Source organism: Cheilinus undulatus, linkage group 12, assembly GCF_018320785.1.
Source record: "Cheilinus undulatus linkage group 12, ASM1832078v1, whole genome shotgun sequence".
NCBI lineage: Eukaryota > Metazoa > Chordata > Actinopteri > Labriformes > Labridae > Cheilinus > Cheilinus undulatus.
The window spans coordinates 1,368,310-1,388,303 of NC_054876.1; the positions used below are offsets into that span (position 1 = coordinate 1,368,310).

The following is a 19,994-nucleotide window of genomic DNA, read 5'->3' on the forward strand; positions in this document are numbered from 1 at the left end:
AAGTCTAAGTTGTATGAAATAAAAATGCTTAGTTTAACTTCTGTAAAAATATATTGTGGCGATCCAGGAAGCAGTCACCTGGAGCAGGGACTTCTGAGAGTGCTTTGTTTGTATGAATTTGTTCTTCTGTTTTAAAAATGTTGATGTTCATTGCATTTAGTTTATTAGTTTGTGTTTTTAAGTGTGACACCATGAGTGAGGGGGTCAATGTGTCTGTATGTGACTGTATCAGTGGTTCACAATAAATAATAGCTGCTCATGCTTCTTGTTCAAGAATTTGTCAAGGCCATTGAACTTAAATGGTAGCTATTCTTCATAACTGCCTACCACAATATGAAACTAGAATAGCAGTCAGAAAACGCGGACTTAAACTCTACGTCCCAATAGGAAAGAGTCCTTTAAAACATTCCCCGATCTAGGCAGAGCACCAGATGAGCCGATTACATTCTCCCTGGTGGGATGGAGACACAGTGAGGTAAAGCATTGACTTCACCACATGTTGGAGTCATGATGAAAGCATTGCCTGCTGGTGCCAACAGATGCACTGACAGTCTCATCCATGGTTTTTTGATCATTTTTAAATAGTCCCTCCCCTTAAAGAACTAAACATGTTAAGTTATCTCAGCTTAACATGATCATTGCATTGCATCTTTCAGCTGAATAATACAGATGACTAATCTGATTTAGTAATGTCAACATTTTTTGACAAAACATGAAAGAATAATTAATGACTGCTAAAAAGTTTAAGTAGAAACAAAATCCGGGTTTACAGTGTAGGCATGAATGGGCAGAAACGGGCTAAACCGGCAAAAATTGGCATAAAAAAATAATGAAGTGTGGTTTAAATGGGTAAAAATGGGCATAAAATTGGTTAACAGTGGCAATAAAAGGTCATCAGTGGAAACAAAAGGAGGAAAATGGAAAGAATTGGTTAAGAATGTATGATACTTGGCAGAAAAAAGTGATGAAAAAGGTTTAAAATGGCCAAAAATGAGTTTTTAACGGCAAAAATGTGTTAAAATTGGCAAAATTGGTGTGAATCAGCAAATATGTAATTAAAAATATTTTTTTTTTCTGAGGCATCTGGAGACCCCTAGTCAGTGTCGACCTCAAATGGGGTCCTGACCCAACGTTGAGATTCACTGGTTTAAGGAATTTAAATTGGCCATTTTGTTTTTATCAGGTTTGTAGGATGACATATTCAACCCATAGGCCCCGCGGATATATTCAGAGAACATTATCAGTGAAAATGTGTCATAATCCAGCAGATTGTCTCCTAGATTCACTGATACAACAGATAACTACGCAGTCTGTTGAGAAGGACTGACAGAGAGCCGATAAATCAAGTATGAGTGAAGTGAGTAGTTCCAGATTAGACAGGCTAACGTAGCATTCTTTGGCAGATTAAAAACAGACGGTAACATTCCTGCATGCTAGTACAGTGAACCAGCCTTGCTATATACCACTCACATACATGTATTAACCTTATTTCACCGTCTGTAGCTGATGTTTAGCCTTACATTTACAACACGTGTACTGTACATCATATCTGAGGACGTTACACTAATCTGGAAACACTGGAATATAAGAGCGCTCCTGATTGGCTGACTCAAACTGTCACTCAAAAGGATGGTCCAATAACATTAAGCATTACATGCCGGGGTGGATGTTTTCTCTGTGTACTGTTTGCTGTGAAACTGTTGATAAATTGTCGACTAAAGCTTAATAAGAAGACTGAAGCAGAGAAGCTCAGGCTGACTACGGTCTCTCTGTAAGGTACGTCCTGTCAAACGGCCGTTACTCGCTTTTCCTCCATTTTGTTTCAGTTATCACGGTCACAAACACCCAGGAAGCTTATAACAAGAAGTCACTTCACTCATAGACAGTCAGCGGCGTTTTCTGAGTCCTTATCGAGCTTTTCTGATGAAGCCTGAACCTTTTCTTTGACCTTTGACCTCCAAACAGAGCGAAAAGGCAAAGTTTAGTGAGAGATGTTGTTAGGAAGTACAGGCCATCAGGCTCCGAGCACTTTGCAGACCAGGGGGAGGGGAGGGATAGAACCGAGATGAGAATTTTCTCCCAACTCGATGAAAACGAAAGTGACTTTTAATACATTATATGACTGAACCAGAGAGTATTTCTGCCAGAATCACCGTATCATGCTGTTATTTCATAGTCTGGTTAGGTGGTTTAATGTGTCGCCTTCGTTGACAGTAACATTCATCATCAAGTGAAGTGCTGCGTTTCTCCACCATCGTCAAGTTGCACCAAATAACGAACCCCCACTTCCGGTTGACGGGTTAAATAAAATTACTGAAGTAGAATGGTGCTGGATGAAGTTTTTATTCTTCAAAATTCATCACAAAACAATAATACTGAACTGGAATCTTTCTAACTGTATATAACGTAGGGATGGACAACTTTGGTTACCAATATTTATATATCCTCACTGCTAGAGGGGCCCTTAGTTTCTATACTAGCGTCTGTAACAGACGTTTAATAGGCTATTTATATTCCAACTAAAGGGACACAAATGGAGCTTTTTGTGTTTTTAACTCAAGTTTAAGTAGTGGAGCTGAAAACAGAATTAGACCCACTTTAAATGCTACTTTTCAATGCAATGATATTGAAGGATGTTTAACCTATATTCATGTCTTATTTAAAGATACTGTATGTAGAATTTCTGCCCTGAAATAAATCTGTTAAGTTAAAAAGTTCCCATTCCAATGTTATATGTATTTAATTGAGGTCTTAGAGAATCCAGAATATTTCCAAACCTATAAAGACAAAGATTTTTTTATAGGCTATATAATTGTAAGGGGACATGTGTAACCCTAACCCTGCCATGGGTTGCGAGGTCAATTACACAAACTCACCCATGTATCATGGAAAGCCCCCACACTTGGCATCAGGCTGGGGCAATAATTCAGAATTTAGATTGATCCTAATATGGCCTACTGCAGTGTTCAAATGGCAGAGGATGCAATATTTCCTTAACCTAAAATGTGGGTTAAAATACTCCTTAAATACTTTGTGCTCTGCATATCACGCACACTCAAGTGCCAATTTTTTCTAGAATAGTTTACAAAAATCCTATTTTACCTGTTTTGTTTTTTTTTATTAAAAATGAGATTGACATAAGAATTATCATTCCCTTTAATTCAACGGTTTATATTGACTTTGCAGTGAGTCAAAATGGTAGCAATTTGATATTTTTTCAAAATGATTCAGTCTTAGTTTAATCTACCAAATTCATAATAATATAGAATCATTCATTGCTTGTTTGTTGAGAAATACATAAGATGAAGAAGTTAAAAAATAAATGCAAATGAAATTGCAATCATCAATATTGGGGTAAAAAATACTATTAGATTATTTTATTATAACAGCAGATAAAAGCTTAAAAAGATAATTATCAGTACTGTTAGATATGAAACTTCTGCTGATAGTTAAAACCAATATACCAGCTGTAAATACCTCCATTTGGACGACTACATTTGTGGAGTTTAGGCAGGACCTACATCAGCTGAAGTCTCTGTTCATCTACACTTTAACCTGAAATTTTGTTCTGAGGGTGGAAGTTTGTCTCTTTGTTTATCACTCCAAGCTGAAAATGTGTGTTTAAGGTCCTAAATAAATATTTAAATATCAGTTAGGGCTGGGCAATTAATCGCAAATTACATTGAATCAAAATATGGTCTGTTGCAATTTACAAATCGCAGAAGTTGCGATACTTCTTAAACTTGAAATATGTCAAAATAGCAGCTTAATTCATTCTATTTTAAAATACATTCAGCAGTTTTACAAGCTAAACCTCCTCCATCCCAGCAGCCTCCTTTATAGCTTAAAGCTTGTTGAATCCTCATATTCACATCCATGCTACTATGGATTAATTACCTCTGAAATAATTTCATTTTTGAAATTATTTGTGTATTGAAAATACACATTGTCATTTATGTGTCCATACATATGGGGGTTTCTAGCCATGCTCTCCCTGGACAGTCAAAGCAGCTGCTTGACCAACGGAGGTAGCATCTTTAGAGCAGAGCCTCCTCTGCCTAGGAAAACTGTAGTATCCATTTTACAATGAGATGGTAAAATGTATGATCAGTGTTCCTGACTTCATGTAGGTTATGATATTGATTTATTGCTTACATTTTTGTAAAATGCAAAAGTTAAGTAGTCCAATAATAAATTATAATATATATTACAGGGCTGTAGTCAACCAAAGAAAAACTTTGTCGACTAAAATCACACCAGATCATCAATTAATCGATTGGTCTTGGGACGGACCAAAATCATCCTTTTTAACCAAATTTTGCCGCACAGCTGACTTTTTTCGACATGTTGTCAATTCACAGGAAACGGAGTATAAACGTGCTTCATGGACTTTGCTCGGTGGGGGGTGGTCCTAGTTGTTTTAACTTTCTGGGTATTTAAACTGTAATCAATCACCCTTAAAGGCACGAGTAAACTGTCTTTGAATAGTTATATTCATAGTTTTTTTCCTGTAAATTTTATTTTGTAACACCAGATAACTGAAAAAATAAAACACATGATGTCTCTCTTCTCACCCCTGCAAAAAATGGATTCCTCCAATTAAAGTAGCATGTGCGATTGTTCGACCAATTGGATTTTGGTCGGACATGAGGTCATCAACCAATTAATCAACCAATCGACTTGAGGCTGTCAGCCTTAATAATATATATTAATATTATTTTATATATAATAATAAATATTAAATTGCAATTGCAGTAAGATTATTTTTGCAAATCGTTCAGCCCATATATCAGTAACAATATTGGTATCTGCTTATATGACTCTGCAGATTTCAGCATTTTGGACAACATCAAACATCCATTACTGTAGACCCAGCATGATATCAGTATCAGTAGATGTTAGCTTAAAAGCAAAATATTAAATCAGCAGATGCAGAATTTTTGTCGGTGCTTGACAGTTGACATTGGCTGTGTGTACAAATAAATTAGTGCAGTCCTAAAACTGTTTAAAGTTTAGCTAATGTAAAGTTTTAGTTCTGAACCACATTTATTTATCAGTGCTGATATCTTTATTGGCTAAAATTAATTTGCAAATATTATCAAATTTGCAGAAATGTAACTTTTTCTGCATCCCTACAATTCATTCACGTTTAAGACACATTTTAGAGATATATCAATGTAATTTCAAATGAGATATAAGACCGTATCATAGTTTTATCAGTATAGTTTATGTTGATTAGTAAAAAAATACAAAAAACAAAAGGATGTCAGGTCTGCTCAGCAAATAGAATCACAAACAGTAGTATGATTACTGACCTCTAGATCATCTTTAAGCATGTTATTGTTAACTCTTTATACTTTTTATTGTTGTTGCTGCAGTAATATTTAGGTGTAGTTTATTTTGATGTCATTTTTCATGTCCATGTTGACATTTGCAGCTGATCTGTTCATTTTTATAATAAAAGTGCCCGAGTGACATTTTTCATTCAACCCTTGAGACTTTGAAGTGACTTTATTTGGGTATTTAATTACAGAAAATGTTATGACTGTCAACATATAATGTGCTAAAAGATGTGACTTTAGTTCCATATTGTTAACCATAACTGAGGAACAGATAGTGTGTTGGTTGTTGTAACACTAAAATAGATATGGGTCAGACACTGTATTCCTGGGTATGTAAATGTATTTGATCTTTGCTTTGAATATCAAAGCATATTTTATTTTATTAAAACTGTCTTTCTCTAATTATTTTTCTCATGCTGGTCACCTAAATTTATATTTGGATTTTCTTTCAAATAACTGAGGCAGAGATGTGATCATGGTTTCAGTTAGTTTGCTAGATTATGGTAAAAATCATAATCATGGTTATACTGATGACTGATTTTAAGTAGGGCTACACAATTAATCTAGTGGCCATCACAATGTCAGGCTGTGCAATTACGTAAACACATAAAAAGCAGCAATTATTTTTGTATTAGAACTGTAAAGGTTTACTAAAGTGTCTGCAGAAAGGTCTTTAAGTTTATAACAGTGCCACAGTTACACTTTGTAGAAGCACCTTCATTTTCCAAAAAAGGAAATTCATAGTTATTTTGAAAGCAGTAAAAATCTTCAGCTTTTGTATTTTTATACCACTTAATATTTGCATGATTTGGACAGAGAAATACACACTTTTACCTGTCATTGTTCTCTGAATTTTCCTTGATAACCACATAAATAAACTCATGATACCATTTATGTATCATCATCACAAATCCTATTTTTGTCCTTAAACAGAGGCTGTAATCCTTGTTGCACTGGCTGTGGGATCGATCCCTGGTCTTGGGGCTGTTTGGTGCACGTCTTTTCCTACTCTCTCCATGTTTCCTGTCTCTCTTTGGTTGTCCTCTCGATTAGGCAAAGCCCCCAAATAATCTTGAATTTCAAAAAAGGACTCATAATGACTGTGTTAAATTTTTACCAAGATTGTTCCACTAAATATTACAAACTGAAACATTTACAACACATGACAAAACCAGAGCAGCACAGTATGTGACACACTGATCATTGAATCAGGATTGTCTGTTTAAATAATCATAGGAATTCTGTTAATCGATCAACACTAGATTGATTACAGAGCATGATGCTGATGTGCTGCAGCGTTTATAACTAGATTAATTTATTTTTAGGTTCCATCTCTTGTCCCTAGTATAGCCTTTAAGTGTTCAGTGAAAAAGCAGTGTTTTAATTAGGGATGCATGATATTGGATTTTTGCTGATATCAGATAAGCCGATATTTACAGATTTATTTTAGCCAATACTGATATGGATACTGATATTTAAATATGTTGTACATAACTAAAAATTCCGTCCTTCTAACAGAATTTTAGGTTCAAGGATGAAAAAAGAAACATTTTTTTTTTCTTTTGGTTTTTGCTAACTGATAATCCACTTGAGGGCATTTTTATCATTTATCAGATTGTATTCAGAAGTTTTTCTTTAGTAATTTATTGATCATATTGATTAGATAGAGGTATCATAAAAGTATGTGTCAAATATACAACAGGCTTTAAGGGGTTAAGTTTAAAGAATGAGAATGAATAAAGAAAAAGATCTCAACCTACATAGGTCTGTTGGTTCAGCCTAAAACTCCACTAATTTATTATTAGAATGGCTAAATTTTACAGTTGATATATGCTGATATGCACGGCCAAAATATCCGATGTAAATATCGGCAAAAATTTTAATATCTGTCGATACCGATATTTGGCTTTTTTTTTTGCTATTATCTGCCGATACCGATATTAAGCTTTTTTTTTAGCTATTATCTGCCGATACCGATATTAGGCTTTTTTTTTAGCTATTATCTGCCGATACCGATATTAGGCTTTTTTTTGCTGATATCTGCTGATACTGATATTTGGCTTTTTTTTTTTTTTTTTGCTATTATCTGCCGATACCGATATTTGGCTTTTTTTTGCTATTATCTGTCGATACAGATATTTGGCTTTTTTTGCTATTATCTGCCGATACCGATATTTGGCTTTTTTTTGCTATTATCTGCCGATACAGATATTTGTCTTTTTTTGCTATTATCTGTCGATACAGATATTTGGCTTTTTTTGCTATTATCTGCCGATACAGATATTTGTCTTTTTTTGCTATTATCTGTCGATACTGATATTTGGCTTTTTTTGCTATTATCTGCTGATACAGATATTTGGCTTTTTTTGCTATTATCTGCTGATACAGATATTTGTATTTTTTTGCTATTATCTGTCGATACTGATATTTGGCTTTTTTTGCTATTATCTGTCGATACTGATATTTGGCTTTTTTTGCTATTAACTGCCAATACAGATATTTGGCTTTTTTTGCTATTATCTGTTGATACTGATATTTGGCTTTTTTTGCTATTATCTTCTGATACTGATATTTGGCTTTTTTTGCTATTTTCTGCTGATACAGATATTTGGCTTTTTTTTTTGCTATTATCTGCTGATACAGATATTTGGCTTTTTTTGCTATTATCTGCCGATACCGATATTTGTCTTTTTTTGCTATTATCTGTCGATACTGATATTTGGCTTTTTTTGCTATTATCTGCCGATACAGATATTTGGCTTTTTTTGCTATTATCTGCCAATACAGATATTTGGCTTTTTTTGCTATTATCTGTTGATACTGATATTTGGCTTTTTTTGCTATTATCTGCTGATACAGATATTTGGCTTTTTTTGCTATTTTCTGCTGATACAGATATTTGGCTTTTTTTGCTATTATCTGCCGATACAGATATTTGTCTTTTTTTGCTATTATCTGCCAATACAGATATTTGGCTTTTTTTGCTATTATCTGTTGATACTGATATTTGGCTTTTTTTGCTATTATCTGCTGATACAGATATTTGGCTTTTTTTGCTATTATCTGCCGATACCGATATTTGGCCTATTTTTTTGCTATTATCTGCCGATACCGATATTAGGCTTTTTTTTTGCTATTATCTGCTGATACTGATATTTGTCTTTTTTTGCTATTATCTGCCGATACCGATATTAGGCTTTTTTTGCTATTATCTGCTGATACTGATATTTGTCTTTTTTGCTATTATCTGCCGATACCGATATTTGGCTTTTTTTGCTATTATCTGATGATATAGATATTTGGCTTTTTTTGCTATTATCTGCTGATACTGATATTTGTCTTTTTTTGCTATTATCTGCCGATACAGATATTAGACTTTTTTTTTGCTATTATCTGCCGATACCGATATTTGGCTTTTTTTTGCTATTATCTGCTGATACAGATATTTGGCTTTTTTGCTATTATCTGCTGATACAGATATTTGGCTTTTTTTGCTATAATCTGCTGATACTGATATTTGTCTTTTTTTGCTATTATCTGCCGATACCGATATTTGGCTTTTTTTGCTATCATCTGCTGATACAGATATTTGTCTTTTTTTGCTATTATCTGCCGATACCGATATTAGGCTTTTTTTTGCTATTATCTGCTGATACAGATATTTGGCTTTTTTTGCTATTATCTGCCGATACCGATATTAGGCTTTTTTTGCTATTATCTGCTGATACAGATATTTGGCTTTTTTTGCTATTATCTGCCGATACAGATATTAGACTTTTTTTTTGCTATTATCTGCCGATACCGATATTAGGCTTTTTTTGCTATTATCTGCTGATACAGATATTTGTCTTTTTTTGCTATTATCTGCCGATACAGATATTTGGCTTTTTTTTTGCTAATGGGCTCTATGCACAAACTGCTTCCACATTTGGCATTAGACCGCTCCCACACTTCCAGTCGGGAGAAGAGAATGGGTTATGATGGCAAAATCGTTGCGGTTTACTCGCTGTTTGTATGAGTTACATGAGCTGACTGTCAGTGACGAGTTAAACTTAGCTGAAGATGTACATTGCAGCACGCAGCAACGATGTCCAGAAGTGCTTTTAACCTGTTTTTGAAACATCATTTTAGCATGTTTGGATGCCGCTTATATCTGCCCATACCGATATCTGTCCGATAATATCGTGCATCCCTAGTTTTAATACATAGGCCACATATTGACAGTACCCCAGTTTATGTGTAACTGCACAGATAGTTGAACTTCATTTCCCCAACTTCAACTTTCGTTCTTTACATTTTGACTCCATTGTTGAAGTACAAAACACTTGTTTTATATTGTTCCCACAGTTATAAACAGAAAAGGTCACATTTTCATAAAGATTTGCGGCAGATTCAGAGCCACACTGACACCAGAGGACTCTTACTCTGGTGACTAATGATCGTACTTCCGGTTTCGGCGGTTTGTATGAGCCGTTGACTGATCTGTGTTTAGTACAGCCAGTGCTGAACTGTTATGATGTGTCAATAAGTTAAAAAGGTGGACGGCACCGATGATGAGAGGATATGTGAGCGGGATATTGGAGGTATGTGTGGACATTTAGGAGACAATGATGACAGAAAACATGTTCTTTGATTGATTCTCAGTTTAAACCCGATCTCTATTTTCCCAGTCAGTCACTGAAAATGATTATTATCGCTGCTTTGGACATGATGTCCGCCTGATGGCTTGTCTCTGTGAGTCTGTGACTTTACCGTCGACATTTCCTCGATGTCCCGGGTCTTAGTTGGACCGACGGTTGTTTGAAGGGTTACCGTGTTTCTGAGATATTTCCTCACTGCTGTTAGACATCACCGTGTGAAATAAATGTTTGTGACTGAGGAGCTATGACTCTTCCTATCGGCGTCAAACGGACTCACAGAGCTTCGCTGTATGTGAGCTAACAGACGGAATAAAGGCTCAAACACGAGTATTAACCACTGTTTAGTGTTTGTCAGCAGCTGTTCACCAAGCTGAAATCATTGCATGTTAAAACCGTGACACGTCCAGTTAGCAGGCTGCACAGCTAGCAGGCTAACTAGCTACTTTTATTCCCAGTAACAGTGCTAGAAAATGGAGCTACTGCCCAGCCAAACATTGTCCACGGATGCATGGACTTGGACAGAAAATCCTCAGTTTAATTAATCACTGTGGAGGTTTTTCACTCGGACTGTTTCGTCGACATAGTCACGGGAGAGTTTGACAGCAGTGAAATATTCCCAGCACTGTACTGTACTTGGCTTTTCTCCTCCAAACCAAAGCAAGATGGACTCTCATTCGGCTTGTCTGTCTTGTCAGAGCTCACATCGACATTTTGCACGGAGACCAAAATGTGAGCGTAACGGTGGAGGTAGGAGCTCAGTTCAGGAGTAAAACAGAAGCTTTATAGGTATTCTTCATTAATGTAATGCTGTTAGACGATCCGAGTGCAGGCTTGACTCCTGAGACGGACCGAGGCATCAGCAGTTTACCTGTGAACACCAGCAGACCTCCACACTGACACTCAGCCTGCCTCATTTCGGATGAATTATGTTGTCTCTAACGCATCCATCGGTCCAAAGGTTTCGGCCTACATGTTTTGGTTTTAACCACAAGGGCGGATCGAGTGTAGGGCTGGGCCATATGGACCAAAAATCATACCTGAGACTTTTTAACTGAGTGGTAATTCACCACATATATCTGGGTTTGTTTCATAAACACAATAGACTGTGACCACACCAGAATAATAAACTTTGATATGATTCTAGTAAGAATCCAACCATACTGAAACCTGTTTGATGCCACAGCAACACGAGCAGAAGTCAAAGATACTCAACGACACAACTCAGGAGTTTGTAATAATCAAACATGTGGGGAAACTGTCAAAAATGTACAAAAAAGCTGGTAATATTTCCTTTTACTGAGGTTGCCAAACTGTTTTTAAGTCTTAAAACTTGGTAATGAAGTTTAGAATAATCAAATCTGGGTCATTCTGCAGAAATGAGCATCTTTCTATCTTATGTCTTTACTTACATATTTCACTTGAAAAAAACTTAATGAATATTTTATTTTGTATTCTAACATAAAAATCACGTTCTTGAGTGATTATACATGTGATAATTTTATTTACACTGGTATCCGATTACCAGTTTCATAGATCCTACGGCAATGTTACTCAAACCCTGCTCAACCAAAGAGACAAAATACCTTTGCAAGAGTCCAAATCCACACCTGGAGGTGTGAATACATTAACTACTAAAAAAAAACAACAAAAAAACCCCCACCTTTTTCCAACCGTGATACTTTGCGTGAAATGTGGGGTCAACTTCCACTCTTTTCTGTCTACACGGGATTATGGACAGAAACAGATGCTAATCCTGATTATTAGAGATTAAAATGTGCATCTGTTACACCTCAAAAGGGATATTATTCCTTCTTCTAGTGGAGATGCAGAAATGAAGAAATTGCCTTTAGATAACCTACATAAGCATATTTAGCCAACTCTATTAGCTTCCTAACAGTTTTTGCATAGTAATGAGATGACTGCGTTTTGTGAAAGGAACTGGGACATTATTTTATAACCTTCAGAGAAGATTTAGGCTCAGAGCTTTAACATTACTCTTTAGTTTGTTGGGTTGCTGGAATTATTATTTCACAAACTAGTCTCCCTTAAATCTGTGAATTATTTTAATGTCAATGATTAAAGTCGTCAACGCTTCAGTTGGGTAAACCTCAAATTCCATATTATGAAAGAGTAATGAAATAACATTAAAATGATCATAGCTCTGAAACATTCAGACAGATATCAGCATGTTTAAAACACTTCAGCTCTTAGAGGCTCATGTGTAACTTTGTCTAGATAAAGTAATACCAAACATGTGGCTCTTACAGGATGATTTGTTACTCTTTTATGTCTTAATTTGAATATTATTACCCCAGAAAACATTTCAAAAGGGAAACCTAGACCAAGACTTTAATTGTCAGATTTTTCAACCTTTATTTTTTGGCTGTATATTTCCATGCCCTTATTTGCAAATTTTTGCCCCTTTTTCCATTTTTTTTGCCGCTTTTAAGCCATTTTTGTTGCTTTTTGCCCATTTTTGCCACTTTTATCCTGCTTTTTATTTGCATTTTTCTCCTTTTTGCCACTTTTTGCCCATTTTTACCACTCTTTGCTGCCTTTTGCCTATTTTAGTCATTTTTAATATTTATTTTGCTGTTTTTGCTGCTTCTTGACCATTTTTACCACCCCTAACTCATATTTTGTCACTTCTAACCCATCTTTGCCATTTTCTGCCCTTTTTGCCACTTTTCTCCCAATTTTTCCCTTTTCACCCATTCTTGCAGCTTTTTACCCATTTTTGCCACCTTTAACTTATATTTATTGCCACTTTAACCCTTTTTTTGCAACTTTTCTCCACTTAGATTGTGGCTCTTGCAAAGGTATTTTTCAACAGTTTGGCTCTTTTGTTGAGTGATACTGGTCTAGTTATTAGTTCCACAAATAGAGCAACAGGTAACGGGCGTTACAGAAAAAATAATTTATAACTTTCGGCTTATAATTGCATTTAGCTGCATGTTTGATTCAACAAAACTATCGCAGTACCTACTAAGTTAAATATTTATTTCTTTCAAAACAACAGCTGTTGACACTAAATGACTATAGAAAGCCGCTGGAAGAAACGTGCTTTAGCTAAGCTATATGTTACTGTAAGGGAAGTTCCACCAACATTCCTAGCTACTGTAGACTCCTGAGGATACTGAAATTCACTTAGTAAGTTAAGACAGTTACTTGGCTTCAAAGCTAGTTTAAACTTTTTACCCCCATCATCAACTCCATCACATGATGAGTTTGTTCATTTTACAAACATCTATTAACCTTCTGTTCATTTTATTTTCCTTTTTTGTTAAAATACTATCTAATCTATAAGCAATGAGTAACCTAATTTATTCAAAAAGATAAGTCTAATATGGTTAATATTAGATATAAAGTTAGGAAAATCATAAAATTCAGAGATAAGATACTTCAGATGAGTGAAAAATTGAAAATTAGTGAAAATAACGCATTTTATTACTAAATATCATTCCTGAATTCCAGTGTTAGAAAACCACTAACTTGACATTCATTGAATTAGTGACTGAAAATTGAATACATCTTAGTGTGTTTGACAGAGTTGACAAAAATCAAGATTTAATTGGCAAAAAGTCATATTTTGGAAAAAAAAGTTGAATTAATAATCTGCTTGGACACACAGCTGCTAGTTTAGAACTCAACCTCCACAATCTACACTTCAATTTCTAAAGTAAAGCAAAACTCAACTTTTTAACATGTTCAACTTTGAACATTTTTTTCTCCTTTTTCCTCCAGATTTGTGATACGCTTGCACTAAGAAATATACAGTGACCTTTTAATTTGACATTTAAAGATGTGTAAGCTACACGTGTGGGGAACAGACTGATTGATGTGACTTACAATGGATCATCTCTGAGGTCAAAATTTCCCTTTCTCAAGGTTTCTGGGGGAAACTGGTGACTGGTGTTACTATTGCTTGTGTTATTTTCACTGGTGTTACTGTCGCTGGTGTTACTGTCGCTGGTGTTGCTGTCGCTGGTGTTACTGTCGCTGGTGTTACTGTCACTGGTGTTACTGTCACTGGTGTGACTGTCGCTAGTGTTACTGTCGTGGTGTTACTGTCACTGATGTTACTGTCACTGATGTTACTGTCGCTGGTGTTACTGTCGCTGGTGTTACTGTCACTGATGTTACTGTCACTGGTGTTACTTTCACTAGTTGTTACTGTCACTGATGTTACTGTCGCTGGTGTTACTTTCATTAGTGTTACTGTTACTGGTGTTACTTTCACTGGTGTTACTGACACCGATGTTACTGTTGCTGGTGTGACTGTCCCTGATGTTACTGTTACTGGTGTAACAGTAACATCAGGGACAGTCACACCAACAACAGTAACATCGGTGTGACTGTCCCTGATGTTACTGTTACTGGTGTAAATTAACTGTCACTGATGTTACTGTTACTGGTGTTACTGTCACTGATGTTACTGTCGCTGGTGTGACTATTTCTGGTGTTACTGTTACTGGTGTAACTCTCACTGATGTTACTGTCGCTGGTGTTACTTTCACTAGTGTAACTGTTGCTGATGTTACTGTTACTGGTGTTTCTGTTACTGGTGTAACTGTCATTGATGTTACTGTTACTGGTGTTTTTGTTACTGGTGTAACTGTCACTGATAGGGGTGCACTGATTGCAATTTTCTGGCCCATCACCGATCACGGATCTTTAAAAAGCCTGACCTGCTGATTTCGATTTTGGACGATACCGATTTCTTTATAACTGACAGCATACACCTTCAATGTTCCAATCTTATTTTATTGAAAAACATTGAACATACCCATGAAACAATACAAACTTGTTGTTTTAACTGCACATAAGTAGTTCTCTCAAATATAAATGAAAAGTTTAAAGCATTGCTTTCCAAACTACTTAATTATATCAGTTCCTTTAGTCTTTCATTTTTCACATTTTAGTAGGTAGAGGCATATGAAACCGATCTTATCCACTGATCTTATTTACAAGGATCGGCCAATCGCCGATCTCCTAAAACTAAGGCAATCGCCGCCGATACTGATTTTGGCTGATCGATCGGTGCATCCCTAGTCACTGATGTTACTGTCACTGGTGTTACTTTCACTAGTGAAACTGTTGCTGATGTTACTGTCGCTGATGTTATTGTTACTGGTGTTACTGTTACTAGTGTAACTGTCATTGATGTTACTGTTACTGGTGGAACTGTCACTGATGTTACTGTTGCTGGTGTTACTTTCCCTGGTGGAACTGTCACTGGTGTTACTTTCCCTGGTGTAACTGTCACTGATGTTACTGTCGCTGGTGTTACTTTCCCTGGTGTAACTGTCACTGATGTTACTGTCGCTGGTATTACTTTCACTGGTGTTACTATTGCTGATGTTACTGTTACTGATGTTACTGTTACTGGTGTTTGTGTTACTGATGTAACTGTTGCTGGTGTTACTTTTACTGGTGTAACTATTGCTGATGTTACAGTCTCTAGTGTTACTGTTACTGGTGTAACTGTTACTGATGTCACTGTTGCTGGTGTTACTTACACTGGTGTTACTATTGCTGATGTTACTGTCTCTGGTGTTGCTGTCATTGGTGTTACCGCAGCTGGTGTTACTGTTGTGGGTTTTGCTGTCCCTGGTGCTACCTGTCACTGATGTTACTGTCGCTGGTGTTACTGTAGCTGGTGTTACTATAGCTGTTTTTACTGCAGCTGGTTCCAGTTCTGATCTTTAATTTTTACTCAAATTAGAAATTTGGACGTCTGTTATATATTCAGTTAAAGAATATGAAACATGTCACTGGTGCTACTCAAGCATTGTTTTTTCCTTTTTTAAAATGAATTTTGTCACTTCTAGCATTTTTATGATTGTTTTATTTTAGATATTTTCATTTTGATAGCAAATTTATGGTTGCAGGAACAAACCATTATCATTAAGTCCCACTTTAAACGGAGATTTATAAAATAAATAAAAGACAGTCTACTGTGTTTTTGCATTCCTCCCTGACTCCATATGTGCTAAAGATGTTAAGATATAATTTTCATAAAAACTCTTAGATATTGTGAGTGAAAAACATGGTGTATGTGATCTTTGAATAAATGCACAAAAAGAGGAAAAAACTAAAGCTTCCATTACTGTAAACTAATGAAGCTGACAAGGTGCATTATGATGTGAGATGAGTTCAAAGTTTCAGAAAAAGAAATATTTTTAGACATTTTGCAACCCTTAAAGTGCATTTGCAAAAGTGGGTGGAACTGGTATGAAGAATCCCCTTGTATTGCCAATATATATGTGCAATTTAGATAGTTTGCAGGAGTTTCATCTGCTACTTTTTATGATAAAAACAATAATTTCCCCTAAGTTAGGCATATATGACTTCTGTTTTATTGCGTTGGAATCAAAAGGTATCAATATCATTGAATTTTTACAAATAAAATCCTCTTAAATTAAATTAAACACAATCATCTCTCATTTTGACTTCAATTATCAAATAAAATTTTGAAATAAATTATTTTGTGTATCTTACAGTAAAATAGCTTTTTGCTGAGCATCTATTATGATTTTTATCCACATAAACTCTTGATATAGCTGAAACGATATAGTCTTACCCTGCACCTCACTGAAAACACTGATACATCTTACAAAGTAAGTATATTTCCGGCAAACGTCGACTGCATGATTGAAGTGAGCTGTAATCACATCAGGCAAAATGACGATGGTGTTGAGGTCTTGTGCTATGCAGTGTCACTCACTAATGTATTAAATTTGCTTTGCACACATTTTTCTTGCAGCCCAGCTCTCATGTTGTTGGAAAAATTGTTGCAGTGATGACAGCATGACTGAGAGCAGTGTCTTGTATTTTATAGGTCATCGTCATTGCATGACAAAGGCTGTGGCAGATTCATCCTCATCACTCATTCAGCATTTCCATAGTTTTTTCTTCAGTAAGTATCTCTGTTTTCCACTTGACATCCATAAATACAAACACTGGCCTAGAGGTTGGAACATCTCCAGAACAGTAGCCATGAACCCATTCATTGATAGATAATTTCATTTGTGTCGTTTTTTGGTAGACATCCAGGGAAAATTAGACATGCTGAGAAAATAAAATCAATAAATACAAATACACAACAATGCTTCATTACTAGGGATGTCCACAGTTAAGGATTTACATAGTTAAATGTGATTGATGGGACCTTTTTCCACTCGCTGATTGATTTTCTCATTTGCACTATAAAAGATTAACCATTTCATAAAATTATTTGTCTTGTAGACTTAAAAAAAAAATATTTTTTATTACTCGATTCAAAATGTCCTCTACTCTTTAGGTCTGCAAAAGGATGACCTGTCACACAAACCTATTTACAATACAGAAGGCTCATTGCTGCAGGTTGAAAGGAAACCAGAGTAGCAAGGTCCAAAACTTTGATTTGATTAACTGCATTAAACAAAGAGACAACAGGATGATTAAAGAACAAAAAGTGAAATGAGGCCACTGTCAGTCAGACATCAAACAAAGTTTCTTACATTACCATTATAAAGTAGCCTTTAAATAACAAACAGGATTATACATGTGCTGGGTTTAATCTCTTTAAGTTATTGTGAAAACCTTGGTGCTATAAATGAAAGAAAAGAGTTCAGGGTTTCCCTCACATGAACATGACACTAATTCTTGTTTTTGCCAGGAAGTGAAGAGCAGCCTCAACGCTATGTAGAGTTAAAAACAAAGCAACAATTTAGAATTTGAAATAAACCAAACCGCCTTTTAATAATATTATATAATAAAAATTAATACGAGTTAATAAAAAATCCTGCAGGGAGACTTTAATTCAGTCATGTGGGTTGGTTATGACTAGGGATGTTACGATGCCATTTTTCCTTCCCGATACGATTCAGATACCGAGGTGTTGTGTATCGGTCGATACCGAGTGCTGATCCGATACCAGTGTGAACTTTCTGAACTGACTGTTCAGACTAGCAAATTATTTAGACCTATATTTGAGTCAGAACATGGATCAACCAATAGAGTCATGATATACATTATCTCTGTGACCCTAACGTTGTTTTTCTGCTGATTATTGAGTTTTACTGCTAAATAATAAAAAACAGTAACACAGGGGGCTGCAGCACAGGCTCTCTCTCTCTCTTTTTTTTAAATATAAACTTTAGTGCATTTGTCCAAACACAATATAAAACGTACAACTCGCATATTAACAACCATTGTGTACAGATGTGTTCTTAGTGTATACAGTTGTAGAAATCATCAAGTGCATTGAACTCTCTCTCTCCTTTTTGCTATTTTGGGCAGCATCACGTGATTACGAAACAGCCTGCTATTGGCTGACGGACACTCAGAGAAAAACAATATGGCGGTTAGTGGTAATAAATGATCGTAATTTGATTTAAATAGCGTAAATGGGAAAAACACAACAGTTACCTTCAAGAGGAAAACCAAATAAGAGGCAACGGTTTATGGTTGAAAAGTTATTTAACTTTTTATTTATAAACTTGTCCCATCCTGTTGGTACGACAGCGCCGGTCTGGAAGGCATATTAACGATCACATTCAGAGAAAAGCTGTCACACAGACACCATTCTTTGCTGCTGCAGTGGGTCCTTTACTTCAGCGAAGAATAATTGATTTCCGGTTTATAGCACTAACAGTTAGCATGGCTAAACAAAGCAAAATATAAAGTTAAACCAAACGGTATCAGATCAGAGTATAAACTCGTTTACTTGTTGATGCCAGTACCTGCATTTTCAGCAGAATCAGACGTATCTCCGATACTGGTATCGGAATCAGAACAACCCTAGTTATGACGTTTTGTTGCAAAGGTGATAGATTAAAATTATGAGTTATTTTAAGTATGAATAAATAACGTCATATTTCTACTAGGGCTGGGCAATTAATCGAAAAATAATCAAAACTGACATAAACCTGCCCAGTCAGTTATTTCAGTTTTTTTTCCATGTAATTCTCTCTCCACTAATGCACAACCCCCTCAAAAACAAACTGCAGGCTGTGTCGTCATGGGATAGGCAGCCAGGTGTCACAAGGCATGTAGCCTGTCAGAAACCCAAAAGGAGAAGTAGTAGTCACATGACACTGTCCCATCCTGTCTGCTAAAACTCAAACCTGGAGCTGACTGCCTAAATATTTAATCTGTGCAAGTTCCTTTCAGTTATTAGTTTAAAATTATAAAAATACTTAGAGCACAAATAGAGTCAAGAAAGAGGGGTTGGATAATCATACATCAATCTTAATCGAGGTATAAAGTTCAATTAATCGTTTTGATTTTTGCCATAATCACCCAGCCCTAATTTCCACCAGGATAGACTCAGAGTCATTGTTTATTTTAAGAAAACCAACAAACAGATTTAGCAGGAATGGAAATGTCTTGTTTCAAATGCTGGATTAGCAGTCGAATGAGGCTCTATTAATAGTCAAATATAAATATTTGACTACTGATGGTCATCCTCATTGATTATAACTAATTCTACCGGTAATTCCTTTGTAAAATGTTCCTGACTTTTACAGACACTATAAATAAAATCCAGGGAAGTAAACAAAAAAGAATGTGTTGTTTCTTAAATTCATACATAAATTGTAATGCTGCACAATTAATCTAAATTCAATCACAGTCATGATGGCAGGCTGTGCAATCACAATCACATAAAAAGCTGCAATTATTTTTGTAAGTTGTACCTGAAAGGTTTACAAAAATGCCTACAGAATGGCTTGACGTTCACTACAGTCCCTCTGTTGCACTTTGTTGAAGTACTTTAATAGTCAAACAAGGAAAAGCTTATATTGAAAGCAGTACCATAAACATTTTAGGTTTAGTATTTTTTAAGGTACTTAACATTTGTGTATTTGAGTTGACTTCTAAACTGTCATTGTTCTCAGTATTTTCCACAATAACCAACCAAGTACACTCATGATACTGTTTGTGGATTATATGATAATCATAAATCACAAATATTGCAGCTCCGATTAATTCTAAACATTTCATATTTTTTCTTGCCTCCCATTAATTT

General features: G+C 35.5%; 1 protein-coding gene across 6 annotated transcripts in view; it reads left to right on the top strand.

The window, feature by feature from the left end:
- Positions 1 to 1,718: 1,718 nt before the first annotated feature.
- Positions 1,719 to 19,994, top strand: part of LOC121518574 (HMG box transcription factor BBX) — a 56,737-nt gene continuing 38,461 nt past the window's right edge. For 4 of the 6 annotated variants that reach the window (XR_005992661.1, XM_041800947.1, XM_041800950.1 and 1 more), the window contains exons 1-2: positions 9,812 to 9,925; positions 16,824 to 16,901. The gene's annotated coding sequence lies outside the window, so the exon portion shown is untranslated. Of the gene's footprint in view, positions 1,777 to 9,811; positions 9,926 to 16,823; positions 16,902 to 19,994 lie in introns of those variants that run through there. The other 2 variants (XM_041800948.1, XM_041800949.1) reach the window with 2 other exon arrangements.